Below are 17,411 nucleotides of genomic sequence, written 5' to 3'. Positions count from 1 at the left end.
TTTTGAGGTATATAACAAATGTAGAAGTAAAATAAATGACAAAAGTAGCACAAAGGCCAGGAGAGGAAAATGGAAGTATCCTGCTGTAAGGCTGTTACACTACGTAAAATGGTGTGATAGGACTTGGAAGTCTATTGTGATAAGTTAAAGATTTATACTAGAAACCATAAAGGAAACTTGAGTAAAAACTCCTCAATTCATAAGGCAGAAAAAGGGAAAAAGGGAACAAATAACAGATAGAACATAGACAAAAATAATAGTACAATGGTATATCAATAATACGTTAAATGTAAATGGTCTGAATATAGTAATTAAAAGGCAGAGATTGTCAGACTGACAACCAAGCAAGACCAAATTATATGTTCCTTATAGGAACACCCACCATATATGTGTGTGTATATATATTTACACCACACATGTAACTAATTAAAGGAAAGCTGTAATAGCTATATTATTAGATCAAGTAGATTTCAGGGCTAAGATATTTTCAGGATGTTTAAAAATAACAACGAGGTCAATTCCTCAACAGTACATAACAATCCTAAATATTATGCATGTACTTTCTAACAAAGCTTCAAACTAGCTGAACCAAAAATTGATTAAACTGCAGGGAAAAATAGAGAAATTCACAAATTAGAGTGTAGGATTTCAACATTCCTCTCTTAATAATTGATAGAACAAGGAGACAAACAGTAAGGATATAGAAGACTTGAAAAAGTCTGTCAACCAACTCGACATACTTGGCATTTATAGAACACTCCGCTCAACAATGACAGAATGCACATTCCTTTCAGGTACACTCAAAGCATGTACTAAGACAGGCCATATTCTGTGCCATACAATGTCCTAATAAATTCAGAAGGATTCAGATTATACCAAGTATATTCTCTGACCATAATGGAATTGGATTAGAAATCCAGAAGTAGACTCACTTATACATGGTCAATTGATTTTTGGCAAAAATGTCAAGGCAATTTAATGGGGAAAATAAATTTTCAATGAATGGTTCTGGGAACTTTGGTTAGCCATATGTAAAAAAAAAAAAAAAATGAGTCTCAATCCTTACCTCACATCATATACAAAAATAACTTAAAACATAGGAGCTAAAACTGTAAAGCTTCTAGAAAACACAGAGGAAAATATTAGTGATCTTGTGTTTAGCAAAGATTTCTTAAATATTACATGCAAAAAATCCACGAACTCTAGAAGAAAATAACGGCAAAGAGCAGGTACCCGAGCCTGTCAGTCTCCTCCCACTCGGGGTGGCCCTTGCTGTCAGCGATGCCGGAGCACTCCCGATCAATGGCGCTCGGTGCTGCTCATTCCTTCCCTGGGTCTATACGAAACCAACCTTGCTTTTCTCGTGTTTCCCTGGAGTATCCTCATTGTTGCACTTTAATTCATTTTATTTGTATTATAAAGTATGTGAGATATACAAAGACGTTAAAGAATACCCATGAACCCGTTCACCACCTAGCTTAATGTCACATTTTGGAAAACTATCTTTTATGCAGCTATTTTTTCCGTCAGACGGAGAGTGTCCCAAGGACAGGGAGCATTACTTACAGTCTTCTTATCGACTCTGACGCAATGCTCGGTAGGCAATAGGTTTCAGTAAGAGAGACAACGCAAGTGCCCAGCTTCCCTCTGGATTAACAACTGCCTCTCTTCTCCTTTGACAACTGACTCGGAACTTCAGAGGGCGAGGGGCATACTTGCGTGGTTCTGAGACCCAGTGCCTCCTTAAATTCTGCACCCTTGGCACTTTGCTTGCCTCAAGGGGAGGGTTGTTTGTGGTTGAGATAAAGCTTCAGGTAAAGATCTTAACTGAGTCCTCTGAGCTCCACTTCTCATGTTTCCCCTTTTTATGTGGTTTCTGTTTGGACTCTACCTTTGATAAAACACACACTCACACCAGCCTCCCCGTCCCTTCCACCCGAGCCTCCCCTGCAACTGTCCACCTCTACTCGGCCGCCATCATTCGGATGCTCTGCTGCGACTGCTGCCTTGAGCCAAGCTGTGGTTGGTGTCACCTCCCCCACACACTGTCCTAACGAAGCTCACCATCCTGTCTTAGAGCTGCGGTGCCCAACCTCCGGCCCGAGAACCAATACTGGTGTGTGGCCTGTTAGGAACCGGGCCACACAGCAGGAGGTGAGCAGCGTGGGAGCGAGAGCAAAGCTTCATCTGTGTTTACAGCCACTCCCCATCGCTCGCATCACCACCTGAGCTCTGCCTCCCCCCACCCCGCCCCCGTCTGTGGAAAAATTGTCTTCCATGAAACCAGTCCCTGGTGCCAAAAAGGATGGGGACCACTGTCCTAGAGTATCGGCTGCCTGGCTCTTCCTAGAAACTGTCCTCCTTTTTTTTCCAGCATTGCAAGTTGTACTTACGGCCCTGTCATTCATAAAACCCTGCCTTTTGCCTTCTGCAGTGAATACTCTAAGTACAGAGAATGTGCAATCATATTGGGCTGGCCTGGCCTTGTCCCTTTTCTGGAAATGATGTGGAAGCTTGGGTGGAGATTGGGAGAGATGTGTGAGGAGGGAGTGTGCTAAAAGGCAAGCTAAATGCCACTGTGGTTAGAAGTCTCTGTTTTCTAGCAATGTGGAACAGCAGGGCTGCTTCTCCCTCTAGAAGTCAAAACAAAACTTAGAAAACCAGTGCAAATAGCCTTTCTGTCCTGCATTTCCCAAGACCCACTGCTTTGCTGGTAACCAAAGTCCTCTGCAGATACCAGTTGCTGCCCTGCACCCTGGGTCACTCCCCTGCCCAGATGGAGGCAGGACAGATGACTTTCCCTTGTGAAAGCCAAGGACATGACTTAGTAACAGAATCTTGGGTTAGGAAGGTCCCCTTAGGGGTCAAACCATTCCCCTGCCTTCAGCCGAGTTTTCACTTTCTCCTCTACGAGGAGACCCTTGGCTGTCTGCCCTCCCCAGAAGCAGCTCCTGCTCACTCGTACTTGTTCCCGTGACTGGCCCCTCCATGAACGTGGGACAGAATGGGAGAACCTTTCTGGGATCTGGTCTGGATGTCCTATCCTTTAACGCAAGACAAATTTCTCTTGTCTTGTTCCATATGGAGAAGGGACTGGAAAAGGCAGTGAGCTGGAGGAGGATCAGAGGGAGGACTGGAAATGGAAACCAACACAGCTGAGTCCAGGACTGAGGACACTTGGCTCTGTCTAAATCCTTGGTACTCAAAGTGTGGTCCACGGATCAGGTGCATCAGCTTCTCCCGGAGGCTCAGCAGAAATCTCAGGTCCCACCCCAGATCCACTGAGTCAGATTCTGCATTTTTATCAAGATCTCCAAGTGCTTCATTTGTACATTAAAGTGTGTGGAGCACTCGACAAGGGCCTGTCCTCCATTACTCATAAACTTCGGGGCCGGAGCCTCAGCCCAGAGTGGGATAGTGTGTCAAATGTCTGCATCTACCGCTATGTGACACACACTTCCCCGAGCCCTCTCCTGCTCTCAGTTGCAGAATGGTCCCTGCCATCCATCCGGCCCCAACCCTTTGACTTTGAAGGTGAGCGGGAGCCCCCCCAGATGGATGGATCAGTCAGACTCTGATCGCAGGGAGAAGCCCTTCCTATACGCTTAGCGGCCGTGCCCACTGCACCACCAACATAGCTCCACTTTAGGGCTGGTTTTGAACTTAGTACAAGGCACTTCACTTTGTTGGGTGGTGATGTTTTTTTTTCATGTGTATGTGATTCGTTTGGATTGCTTTTTTTGTTTTTTAACAAGGGGCTGTTTTGTGTCTTTGAATGACACCCCTGCAGGCCCCGTTACCCCAACCTCCTTTGATGCGAGGCCTCTGTTTTTAAGCATCAGGGTTCTGCCACCCAGACCTGGTGGGGCATATTTAAAGCTGTTTAAATTGACAGGCCGGGCAAACAGGATTAACTCGGTGGGCCCAGAAGGGGAGGTAGGGGGCAGGGGGAGAGCTGCAGAATGGTTTATACGGATGGGCAGGACAGCCGGCTGGGCTGGGAAGGGGCCTATCGCTGGAGGCGGCCAAGAATTCTCGATCTGGGAGGTAGGCAGAGAGTTTGCAATCTGCCGGTGATTGGATTAGACATGGTGTGAAATTCGGAGCAGGGCTACTCGGCTGGGGCTGGGGCCCAGGCTGCTGTGGGGCCAGGCTGCCGAGGCCCTGCTGAGGAGACCGTGTCCGAATGCCTGTCCCTGCCCCAGCAGGCCTTGGAGACAGCGTCAATGTCACAGCCCTCGGAGGTGCCCCCACAGCTGGGCCCTGTTGTCTTCCCACCCCACTGAGCCTTCCCTGCATTCTCAGGGAAAGCAGAGGCAGCCTTGGCCCCGCTCGCTGGGCTCCTTTACCCTTGGCCTCTCAGCGGTGGCCGGGGCTGCAGAGGAGTGAGAGGCCTCTGTCTTTCAAGTCTCTGGGTTCTGAACAGCTCTCTCCCGATATCTCTCTTGGCCTTTTTCTTCTTTTGTCTCCTTGTCTTATCTTTCTCCTTTTCTCTCTCCCTTTTGCACAATCTGGTTCATTCAGCGGGATTCCACTCCATCTGGATTTGTTCAAGAGCGCAAATCAACTTGTGTTTTCCACTTTTTCAGGGCTTTGGAGACCCTGATTAACGTCTTTGAGGATTTTGAGACTTCTTCCAGAACCCTAATCAGGCAACGGGGAGGCAGGGGAGGGTGGTGTGGAATTTGTCATTGCTGAGATGTTGACAATGTCTACGCCTTTCTGGCAGAGGCAATAGCACAAGGTACAAGTCTAAAAGGGAGCTGGGGAGATGAGAGGAAGGAGATGAGGGGATAGAAATGGATTTTAATGGGCATCCCCAAAGCCACCCAATAATTAAGGGGCTTTTGTTGTCCAAAAAGCCAGCTTCTAGCTGCTGTTGGTGATGCAAACTGACAGCCAGGGGAGGAACACCTGGGCCCCGGGCAGAGGGCCGCGAAGCCAGACATTTCTGGACCTCCCTTCGGACTCTTGTCCATAAAATGCAAGTTAACAAACAAACAAACAAAACCCCCAAAACTCGAGCCCATCTTGCCCACCCAGAGAAGTCTCTGACTCACACTCTGTCTCCTTAGGTGGTGCACAAGTGCCATTTTGTTCCAGTTTTCTTTCTTCTCTGTCTCACTGTCACTCTATCTGCAACGGGGGTTAGCGATCGCATTCCCTTCATCTGCTTTGGAAGGTCATCAGTCTCTTGATACAGGAAAGACCTCCCAAGTCCATCTAGTTTTATGACCACAGCATTTCAGAGCTGGGAAAGATCATTGAAACAAGCTCCGTTTCTAGATAGATAACGGCCTTGAGAACCCTTGGGCCCTGTTATCACTTCAAAGTGTCCGATCATCTCAGCAGCTTCCTCCTGTTAAGTAAGCAGTTCTTTTAACAGTTAAGGCAAAGCTTGAAATAGAAAGGTCTCACGCTTTCCCGGTCAGGGCTCTTTCCTCTTCTGCCTGCTGGGTCCGCATGGTTCTGACTCCAAGGACACCGGAGCACAGTTTCCAAAAAACCGCAAAAGGCTGTTCTCCCTGTGATAGCCAGGAAAGCACCTGTCAGGAGGGTACCATTCTCTCTCCCCCTCTCCTATATTCTCTCCTGCTCTGAGTGCAAACCCTAAGTCAAAGAGAGTATGCCTACCCTCTCCCGGCCACAGGTGTAGCTACTGACTTTCTCTCTTAGCATTGGACTTCCAGGCTTCTTTGATGCCTCTCAGAGTGGTTAGCCTGTATTCGTAAGTAGATTTCATATTATGGGCCGGTTCGGATCCATTTGCATTGTCTGCCTAGGTTTCGTGTTAACGAGAATTCCAAGTCCAAGTCTAGGTTCGCTAGGGGAAAGTGTTGGGACTAATAGGAATGTCTGCCATGGATGAGGGGAGGGAAAATGACGACACCTAAACTGCAACTTCTGTACTTGGTATAGGGGGCAAGCTGGTGCACCCCTGAAAGAACATGTCCCAAATCTGCATCAGTTCCACCTGTATTTCCAAAGCCAGCCCCTCCTCCTTCTAACGAGGGCTCCTCCCTCTTCTGTTACAGTCTGCAGCGAGCATGCGCAGGGCCTCCCCTGCCTTGGCATGGTCACTGAAGGAGTGGTTTTCTGGTGGAGGAAAAAAAGCTTTTTGAACACTTCAATCACCAATATGCAAATCAAAACCCAGTTATAGAGACATTGACAGTCCATGGAGCTTGTTCGATATGTTCCCAATTCTGCAGGCATCTTCTACCCACAGTTCTCAGTTCACTATTTGTGGTAGCAGGTCTCCAAAGTCAGCACCCCAATAATTCTTCACCACCCTTGTACGTGCATACGCTTCTCAGATCAAGATGGGGAGACAGAGTCTATTTCCCTTCTCTTGATTCTCAGCCAGTCTATGACTTGCTTTGACCCACAGAATTTGGCAAGAGTAACCTTTGGGGACTTCCAAGCCCAGGTCTTCAGAGGGCTGGTAGCTTCTGCTCCCTCTCTTGGTAGCCAGCTGGGATGTAAGAAGTCCAGCTCGTGTAAACCCACAATGCTATGAGGAGGCCCAAGGAAGTCACCTGGAGAGGCCACATGGAGGAGCACCAAGGCATCAGACACGTGACTGAAATCTCGGACTTTCCGGCCCAGCCCAATCGCTAGCAGAATGCGGCCAAGGAATGACCCCAGATAATCGCTCACGGTCAGCACTGTCCAGCTGAGTCCTGCCCAGATTCCTGACCCACGGAATCATGAAAAATAATGAATTATTGTTTTAAGCCACTAAGTTTTGGGGAGGTTTGCTAGACAGAAATAGATAAATTGAAACACTGTCTTTTGTGATCATGGATGTGGCCCAGTACCAGTGGAGACCATCACTTCTTTGATCACCTTCTTTAGCTCTTGTCCGGGTGACAGGCTGGGGACTGCCTACAGCAACAAATGCACAGGTGCAAGCTGAGTCCACAGGTCATCACAACTTCTTTACAACGTCAGTCTACCACCTGGCTGCTTGGCTCATAGGCTGCAAACCACCATCTAACTGCCTTGGTCCTTGGAATCAGCCAGCTTTCTTGACGTTGCATACAGAAGATAAGAACAGGGCTGGAATGCCATGGCACAGCTTTGGAAAGGAACAAGTGGGTCTGTTGCATTTCTTTAAGGCTGTGCCTGATGTTGTCTCGTTCAATCCTCATTTCCTTCGGTCCTCTGCTGCTTGGGCTTGTGTGCTCACCTAAGGGCGGTACAGCTTCAGTTACCTGCAGGTGATCTCTAGCTCAACACCAGGGTCATTGTCTTGATCCACCTTCCCCTCAGAGAAGTTCTGCAGTGACAGCTTTCCCTGCACACCAGCGGTCAGAGTCTGAACAGATCTTGTCCTGAAACCCAGTACTCTGCCCGTTGCCGTGAAGTGCTCCGTCCCATGTTCTGTGGTCCTGAGGACATTTGCAGAGCTCTTTAGTGTGCAGCTGACCTTCAACAGCGAGTCCCCAAGAACGGCTGTTGCACGTATCAGGTAAGCCTCTAATGGTTCAGTAACACTATTTTAAACAGTGTTAGAAGGCAGGTAAGGCTGGGAAGAAGGAGCAAAAATATTTAGTAATATGAACTCAAGAATACTTATCTAAACAAACCTATTTTCCATCGGTAGGAGGCTGGTTAACTAAAACACAGTGTTATCACACAGTGGAATATTAACGTTTGTAAAAAAGAATGAGAAAGGTTTTAAAGAAAATATTGATGGAGAAATTTATCCAATATGTTCTGTTATGGGGGGGGGAGTTTTCAAATGCTATACATAGTATGCATCCTTTTTGTTTAAAGGGGAAGAACAGCAATAATGTCTGTTTACGTGTGTTTGGATCTGCATAGAGCAAAAGCTAGCAAACACACAGGACGTGTAGCAATGATCACCTCTGGCGGAGGAGAGAGGAGAAAGGGGCAAAGGCTGACATGGCAGATTAACATTAACTTAAACTTCTTTATTGTTTTGATTTTTAAACGATGTGAATTGCATTACCTAGTCCAAACAAAAGATGTTGGGGGAAAAAGAGGATATGTACTTTGCCTAATTTGATTAAGGAATAGCAAAGAAGAAAACCCGGGATCAGAAGCTTTGAATGGAATCATGCCTATTGAAATTGCCTGGAATGACCCCAGCATGCACAAAGCTGGAAAACAATCCGAGGGAGGCGAGGCGCGGGGTGCTACTTCACGGTTTCCAAGAACCCAAAGCCAGGATGTGCATCCGAGGAGGCGAGAGGCGGAAGCAGCAGCCTTCTCTAACCTGAAGGATTACGTTAGACTGGAAGCGTTGTGAGAATGAGTTTCCCATCTGGACTTTAGAATCTCACACCCTGATCTGTGTGAATTTTGACTGACCATTCAGACCCTGATTTCATGAAAGTTATCCCAGTGCAGGTGTTCTTGACAGTGAGAGGTTCTCCAGGTGTGTCTGAGTATCCTGACCGAGGGTGCAGAGCGGTGTGTCTGAGGCCGTGCTCCGCGGTTCAGGGGGCTCGGGGCTCGGGTATTAACCCTGGACGTGGTGAAATCGATTGTCCTCATCGCATTAGCATTCCTTTCCGCTTTTTAGCTGTGTAATAACCTCTTTGAGACCAGGGCGTATGCATCCTACCCCTTTCAGTTAGTACTTGTTGAATGAATGAATAAATGAGTTGTCTAAAACCTATGAAATACACTTTATTTGCAAGTTGTTTGACAAAGCATTTGTAATGAGTATTCAGATGTTTGTATGTTTGAAGCAGTGAGGCTCTGGGCAGTTTCTATTAATGACACTGGAAAGGACGCTACAGCTGCCAGTAGAGGGCAGTGGTGACTTTATCAATTAGTAAAAGTGTGTGTGAGTGTGTGATTGATTAAAAAACCAAAAGATTAATTTATTATCAATTAATGAAATGCACACACATATACATACATTCACACCCACATATTTCTCTATTTTTCTCTTTCCCAAGTTAGCTTCTTCCTATTGTTTCTACCAAGACAGATTAACCTACTTTGATCAATACATACATTAATGCTTCCGTGGGGGACAGCTGAGCTCACAGATCATGACCACGAAGCCCCCTTGGTCAACTTGGCCAACCCACTGTGTGTCGGAATGGACTTGAATTCTACATTAACGCCTTCTTAACAGCATTCAGAAACGGTGGGGATTGTTTTCAGGGAAAAGAAGATACTGCTTCCTCCCCTCTTCCCTCTCAGGGCCTCTGACCCACCATGTCTAATCCTGAGAATGAGGGGCGGCCTCCGCAAGACCTGGGGCCTTTCCTAGTGGAAGGAGCAGGCTGGGCAAGCCCTGGGCCATGATTGCTGTTCAAATGTTAATCCGTCGAGTCCGAGGGAGTGAGGGAGAAAAGAAACAGGTCTGACTGATAGTTGACCTGCACCTATTCCTGCCATGGAGGATTTCTCACCCTCTGGGGCCCCTTGGATCCAACCTACCGCACTCAAATCCGCACCAGAGGATGTCGTCTCCCCTGAATTCAGCTCTCCAAAGACTCTGGAAATGCGACTTTGTACTCTAGAGTAATAAACTAGCGTCTGTAGACATTGAGAAATCCTTCGCCCCTGAGTTTTCCTGGACTCCAGTTATTTCATCTGCTAAGTAGGAAAATTGGATTCACCGATTTGCCACCTCCAAGCCAGACCATGTGTGCGCACATATCGACAAATGACAAGCCATGGGGAGCCTGGAATGCGGACGGTGACGCACTAGGACAAAAGGCTTTCCAGACAGTCAGGTATCCGTGGAGTCAGATGTGGCGTCCTGGGCGGAGCGTGGTTTGGAGCATGATGACAGCATGAGGGGGTGTCAGGAAGGAAAGGGAAAGTGACTGCAACATCCAGACAATGACTGCCGTGCACATCTGTGTGATGTGACTTACAAAGCGCGTCCATGCCCAGCACCTCACAGCCTCAGAATGGGCTGTGCCGCAGGCCAGCGCAGAGACCTCTCCATCTTAAAGAGGAAATGGGTCAAACACAAGTTAAGCGACCTCCCCATGGTTATACAACCGGCTTATGTAGAGCCACTTCTGGGTCTGTCCTTTCTATCTCTCATGAATGAGTCTAAGGTACTTGTGGAAGTAAACACCACGGTTCCGAAGTTTCACCCTGGGGTGGGAGGCCCCCGTAGGCACACCAAAGCACTCGCAAGCACTGGAGACGGAAGGGTGCTCGCAGCTGTTACAGAGCTGAACAGAAGAGCAGAACAGGAAGAAGCCATTAGTGTTGCTTTTCAGAGTTACAGACTAGGGGCCGTTGAGGGTTCGTTTCACTCAAACATTGCAGGTAACTACACCCTTACATATATACTGCGCCTGAGAAAACTGCATGAAGCAGTAGCAAGTACATAGTAAGTTCCACCTACGGCTCTCCTACCCCCGGTAATGAAGAACACCTCTCCTCTCCCCAGTGTTGGATCATCTGCACCAGCTGTCATTATTGGGCGCCTATGGGATTACTGCCGGGAGCATTGGCTTATCAGCGACTTGGAAGAGCGGAAGGAGAGGTGTACCCCGTGGACGGGAAGCCGCTGTAAATGTAGGTATGTGGCTGGTGCAAATCAGTGTTCTAAAGATGTTTTAGAAACACCTAGAGATGAAGTTGACTGGGTATCTCACTCCTTCCAGGTAAGAAATTACTGAAAATAATAATAATTATTATGTTGTTATGCCTTGATGTATCATATTTCATAGCTAAGCGTTTTCATAGACAACTTATCTCACTTGATCCCTTATAACCTGGGATACATACAAGGCAGGGATTATTACAGATAATGTTCTTTTACTGATGAGGAAACTGAGGCCCAGAGAATTGAAGTGATTTGGCCAAGGCTTTGCAGCTGAATAGCACTGAAACTCGAACATAGGACTTCTGACTCCCCACAGGCCCAGTTTTGTTTCTAGGGTGAGCAGTGTTGGGAGGAGGAAGGGCCAGCCTGCCCCCATGGGCCTCCAGCCCTTTGAGAAAGCCTTGTTGGATCCGGTTCCCAGGAAAGGCAGCGCATAGCTGCGTGTGCGCAGGCTGGGGCAACTGGCTGAGCTCCCCACAATTTCAGGAATGTTGCTTGGCCTCTCTCCACTGTAGTGTGAGGAGGAGGGAAGACATGAGTATGAAGGTCAGGGTAGAGGGGTGCAGAAAGAAATGAGAGAAAAAGCAACGGGCTGGGAGTCCACGATCTCCGCTCTCTGTCCTGATTGTGCTTTCAGCTGTGGCTTAGGGAAAGTCACTTCTTCCTGAGCCTCAGGTTCACCTTAGGTAGATTAAGGTGCTAAACAAATGATTCTAAAGTCCCTTCTAGCTCTAAGATGTTAGGATTAAATATCTGTCTGTGTTCACAGGCACTTGCGTACATACACAGTGTTGCAACCAGTTTCTGAATGTTAACACGAATTCATCGAGTCATAGAGTAGCTATTGAACATCTATTATGCACAAAGCAATGCTAGTGTTTAATAATGGATTAAGGGTGAGCATAGGCTAGATGTGTATTTGGCTTTCAATATAAACCAAAATATTAATATTGGTATGCCATCCTGTGTGTGCCAAGAAGAGCACTGGAAATTTAGGCTACGTTATCAGTGATTTGGACTTGCAGGAAGCACAGAATCCCCACATAAATGCCAGCTGTTAGTAAGCTAACAGAGCATGTCCTATTGTACATTAGTGAAACCAATGCATAGGTTCAATGAACTATTTTACCTGCCAAATTTTCCAACAATGGCTGACTTTGCCCTTAAAACATAGATTGTTCTAGGAGATACCATGTTATCTGAACTTTCTCCTGCATCAGTGTAGCAAAGAGACTGGACAAGAGAAGGGGTTAATACGTGGCAGTGGTTTGCTGGTAGAGATGATTTTATGAGGCCTGGCAGGGTAAACATCTCTCCTGCCCACTTCTGCCTGGTGCCACTGTGGAATGAGACACTTCCCTCTACTTTCCGATTGCATCCACCCTCCTAATTCCACCATGAGGCCAGGGTTGAGGGTGGGAGCCAGGAAGGAGAGCCAGTTCACCTAAGACACAGAGAGATGAAGCCAATTGTCCCAGCCCACACAGGAAATCAGATGCAGGGTCCACAGCCAGCCCTGGAATTCATAAGCTCCAGGCTTTGCTCCTAGACAGATGTTTGCGTTTCCTCCAATGTTTGTTTAATGGCAGAAACATTTCAGTAGAAACCCGAGAGCTGGCTTCTCTGAAGCTCACCTGTTGCTGTGGAATGTATTTATTTGTACCTGGGGCCTCATCTCAGCAGCCTGTTCCCTTCCTACAGCCAGAAGGCTGCCGTGCTCACGTCACTGTCTCCACAGCAACTAGCTGTGATATGACAAACAGCAGATTGTGCCTCGAGGTAGATAGCAAGAGGCCTGAGCAGGTAAAGTGGGCCAAACAAACTTCCTGTTTCCAGGCAAAGGTCTAAAAGAAGAACAGTAAAATGTTCACTCACCCCAGCTCCCCCACCCTCCAGACATGCTCTTCTACGGAGAAGCAAATACCACACAAGTTGTGGGCTTGTTTTTCTCTCTCACTATGCTTGCAAAAGGAGGCAAAAGCATTTCGGCTCTCCTTACCAGCCCATCCCTCTGCCTCTAATTTATTCATAAAATAAAAACAAAGAAGGAACTCCAGGTCCCCTTGGCATGGAGGACTGGTTATGACTGCATATGGGCCCTAGGTATTTAAACGTGCATTTTGGTCATGGTTGTAGTGAACTGTCGTAGGTCTACGTTACATGGTCCTCAAAGGAAAAGGAAAGGAGAAAAACTAGAATTATGGAAAACCATGCCTCCACCAGTCAACATGTCTATTTACCATGAAGCCCAGGGCAGCAGGGCCCTCCTCATAATTTGGTGCCAGTATTCTCGAAGCCTGGCCGTCAATTTCCTACCATTGCCATGCACTTTCGTGTGCTTCGGATGTTTCTCATGTCACTGACCTTAGCGCCGCCTCCTCTACCATGACATTTTTCTAGGAAATGGAAGAATGGAGTTCAAAGGAAGTGGACATGACCAGGCGGCGTGGGACAGTCCAAGCCCTCCCTACTCTCCCTTATAACCACCTACCTACGACTTCTTCTAAGTCCTGCTGCAAGGCCATGGCCAGAGCCGGCCAGGCATTCTCAGTCAGCTTCTGAAACATCAACCCCGACTTGCTGAAGGAATTGAGCTGAGATGTTACAGTACCATGACTCAGAGCGAAGTCTGTCTAGCTCAGAAACTGAGTGTTTGCCTTTATCTTTTAGCTTTAGACCATAAAAACATTCCCCAACCAACTTGTATTTCTTACAGAATACACTCTGGCCTACAGCTAACAGCTATAACATCCATATTCATGGGAGGGGGCATTTAGTCGTCACACTGCAAAGAAGTGGACACCTTAACAGTGGTTTCGAGAAAGAGGGAACCCATAGAAGTGATTCTGTGTTCCGCCAGTCCTGCATATCCGAATCTTTCCCATCCTGCAAGACCATAGACAAAGGCCACCTGCTCCATAAAGCTTCCCCAAAACACAGCTGGTAGGGACCTCTTCTCCCTCTGCAGACCTACAGCACCTGATCCAAATCTCTCTCCAGGTCATGTGCCACTTTGTATCATGTCTCCAGTTTTCGTGCATCTTACCTTCCCTACTAGACCTTATACGCTACTCTCACCATCTGTGTACCCTCTTTCGCCTTGGCCATAATGGCTGCTTGATAGAGTAAAGAATAAATGTTTGTCATGCAATGAGCTACGTATGACTTCATTATCTGGACTATTTCCACTCACCCTCTCTTTTCACTTCTTAAAAGGCTCTTATGCCCGCCTGCCACACCAGAAGGTGCTATTTCACACCGGCTGATGATTTATGTGCTGTAAGGCTCCCTTCCCCACCTTCCCAATCCTAGGCAGGGAATGGGGGTTAATGCCACCCAAGCAGTTCCTTGTGGTCAGTGACTTCCCCAAAAAGGTATTTCTTCTATTTTCGATCAATAAAAACAGAGATCCCTTTTTCAGATCTTTGCTTAAGGTTCTTGAATCTGTCTTTCAGTTGCAGGAAGCGACTTCTTCTTCCAAGGCTATTTGGTCCATTCTTCTGCACAAATAGAAGTCTATTCTGATCTACCATATCTCTAGAATTGGCTATTCCTTCTGAATGCACCACATATTGTCTACTTGTAACAATTAATAGTTTTAGCTTTCCTGAAAGTGACAGAAACTCAAAATATTATTGACTTTAAACAAGATGGAAATTTATTTGTCCATCTCTTTGAAAAAATCTGAAGGCGATAGTATGGGAGTACTAGGGGAGATTCCAAAGGTGATCCGTGGCCCAGGATCCTTCTATCTGGCCCACTAGTCTCAGAACTTGTCCCGTACCTCATAGTCCAAGGCAGCTGCTTGAGCTCCAACTTTCATGCCAACTTCCCCATACCTCATGCTTCAAGATGGCTGCCTGAGCACCAACAGAAACAAGGTAGTAGTGAAAGACATACTTCTTCCCTTAAAAGGCACTTCCTGGAACTTACCCACAACACTTCCACTAAATCCCATTGCCCACAGGGAGGCTAATAAATGTCATCTCTATTCTGTTGAAGTTGTAAATCCTAAAGTTTAGAATTCTGTTTCTAAGGAAGAGGGGGATAGCAGATATTAGGGACAACCGGCAGACATGGCCTGACTTTCCACCCTGAATAATTAATTTTCCATCCTTGAGGAGCCAGTTTTCTCATTCCTCAATGGTCAGGAGAGGCAGAATCTCTATATCTACCTTTGCTCTTCACAGACCAAGAGCTTGGATGGGGGTGGGGGCCTCCAAAATATAGCAGGGTCAGATGACTTTCCCAAGACACACAGCAAATAAAGCCAAGATAGAAGTGACACACAATGGTCCTGACGCCCTCTTTAGGAGGCTTAGCTGGGTCTGAGTCAGGAGCAGAGGCTGTCACTGAGCTGAGGAATGCCAGGATGAGAGAGGTGTGGGAGTCCTGGCCAAAAGCAACCTCAGGAAGCTGTAGATAAGAAATCTTTGCCTGGTGGCATTGGGCTCCAGTGTGCTCATTCCAGCTGCAGCACATGGACCTGCAGCAGGAGCGCCATCTTGCCTCTCAGGGCACCACCCTCCTCCCAGGGCAAGAACAGCACCACCTGGACTAGCCAACCACCCCCACGCACCGTGACAGCCTTCTGCCACCTGGGAGGTACTTTGGAACCATGAGAGACAGACCATGTGACCACATCATTCATGAGAGCCCAGAGTTTCAAGGTAAATGAATCCCTGCCCGGGCTGGTGGCTACCTGCAGACTTTCCTGTTATCGTTCTGAATCTGGCCCAGCCCCGCCAGCTCTGATGCTGCCTGTGTGATTGGGACCTGCCCTCCCACTGATGTTTTCTCCTCCACAGGGCCTCAGGAAAGGTATTTGAGCTGGCAGCTTGCCTGCCTCTCCCAGGGTGCCAGGTCCTCTGAACATCTGTGGGGCGATGGTTCTAGGTTTGAAGCATCTTGTACACATGGGGTTGCAGTCTTCTGGGGAAGGTGGGATATGCCAGCTGCAGGGCTATCTTGGCAGGAAGGCAGGGTGCCTGGGTCCTATTCAGGGTTAAATGGACCTAGGGAAGAGGGACAATATCCTGGGTGAGGTGTCTTTCTGGAGGAGCAGGGTGGTGCCTATTCAAATGCGGCCTATGGAAGCTCTCCAGTGTCCTTCCTTCAGGAACTCTCCCACGCGTGGGATGACCACCTACTGTCTCTAGACAAGTTCCTTATTCTTATTGCCCCTTTTGAAAGTGAGGTTGCTAAGGCCCACACATTAGGATGGGGTATAATTTCTCATTCTGTCTATATATTCTTGCTCAGGTCATATAACCTCTCCAAAGGGATGCTCGGAGAGCGCTAGAGAGCCCTGGTGCTGGATCTGCAACATAGAATTCTCCCTTTTTTCTGAAAAGCTCAGGTTCAGAGAGTTAACCTTTAATTACAGGTAAGCTTCCTTATTATCAAGCAGGGTCACCCTTCTCCTCCTCCTCCTTCTTCTCCTCCTCCTCTTCCTCCTTTTCCTCTTCTTCTTCCTCATGAAAATATTGTCCTTTGAAAATGTAATCCTCACCAGTAAGCCTAGCGTCTTCTCTTATCCCCTCCCCAAGTCCTGCTCCCCACCCTTCTCTCCAATGGAAATGCCGTTGCCGGTTTGGTGTGTGTCCTCCTAGTCCCCATCCACACAGCCACCCACGGGTGTGCACAAGGGTCTTCTTTTCCCTACAAAACGACAAGCCTGGAGAGAGAGGGGTTTAAGGCAACCTCTTTGCACCAGATGCAGACAGTTTCTTCCCCTTCCTTTCTCTCCTCAAAGAATCCTCCGAGAACAGGTTCACTGCAACTGTTACCCACTGTCCTTTAACTGAGTTCTCTCTTTCACCAGCCTCTGCGTATTATCCCACACCAAGGGGGCCCGGGAGAGGCAGCCCTGGTGATGAGAGCAAGTGGGCTGGGTGGGGAGGCTTCTACCAGGGTGTGGAAGAGAACCACAGAGGACTGAGCTCCCGCAAAATACTCCCCAGGGACCAGGCATTGGCTTTGGAGAAGTTATCCCAGCCTGGAAATGACTATGTGGCCCTTCTTTCCAGATGGGCAAAATCAGACATGGAGAAGTGGATGTGCTTGAGGACATTGTGATTCCTATGCCACTGAGGACCTTGCCAGGGATCCACAGAGAAATCACCTGCTCTGGAACTTGGCGTGACTGAGTCTCTCTTTTGGCTTTAGGAAAAGCCGAAATGGTAAGATCATTAGTGGTGACCAGTAGGATGCCTGGGTTCTGCTCTTCTTGCACAGTTAAAGCTTAATTAAGAAATTTCCATGTCTTGTGTTACCTCCATATGAAAGAAGAATGGGGAATATATCTCATTCTTCCCCTGAGACTTCTTCTAAGTTTAAAAAATTCATGTTTTGGAAAGAAAGAGCTAGGAAGTAAAGTAGCAACATGCAATGGGAAGAGCCTGGCCTTCAAATCCTGGCTCTTACACTCACTAACTGTGGTCCTGGGGCAGGTTGAGCGTCTCCAGGTCTCACATCCTTTCCTGTCTACTTTAAAGTTACTGAACTGATGGTACGAAGTTGTTCTGAGGGCTGAATGAGATAACATTAAAAAAGGAGCTTCTTTGGTACCTGGCACACAATGGGTATTTTGGTAAAAAGTGGTTTCATAACCAGTTTTGTTTTCTTTGAGAGAGGCATTGTCTTCCTCCAATTAGTTTAATCCAGCGGACTTAATGCATTTTTTAAAAAAGTATGGAATTCTTTCTACACTTCCGAGTCTGTGAACTCAATGTCAGTGGCAGGTTGGAAGATACTGAAAAATGTTTATAACAATGGTTCATTGAGCAAGCACTGAAAATGGAATGAACAGCTGAGGCAGTTTTCCAGATAATCCCCACCTCAAATCGCGTAA

The sequence above is a fragment of the Propithecus coquereli genome, unplaced genomic scaffold (assembly GCF_000956105.1).
Source record: "Propithecus coquereli isolate 6110/MARCELLA unplaced genomic scaffold, Pcoq_1.0 Scaffold623, whole genome shotgun sequence".
Taxonomy (NCBI): Eukaryota; Metazoa; Chordata; class Mammalia; order Primates; family Indriidae; genus Propithecus; species Propithecus coquereli.
Note: the sequence above shows the minus strand (reverse complement) of the source record.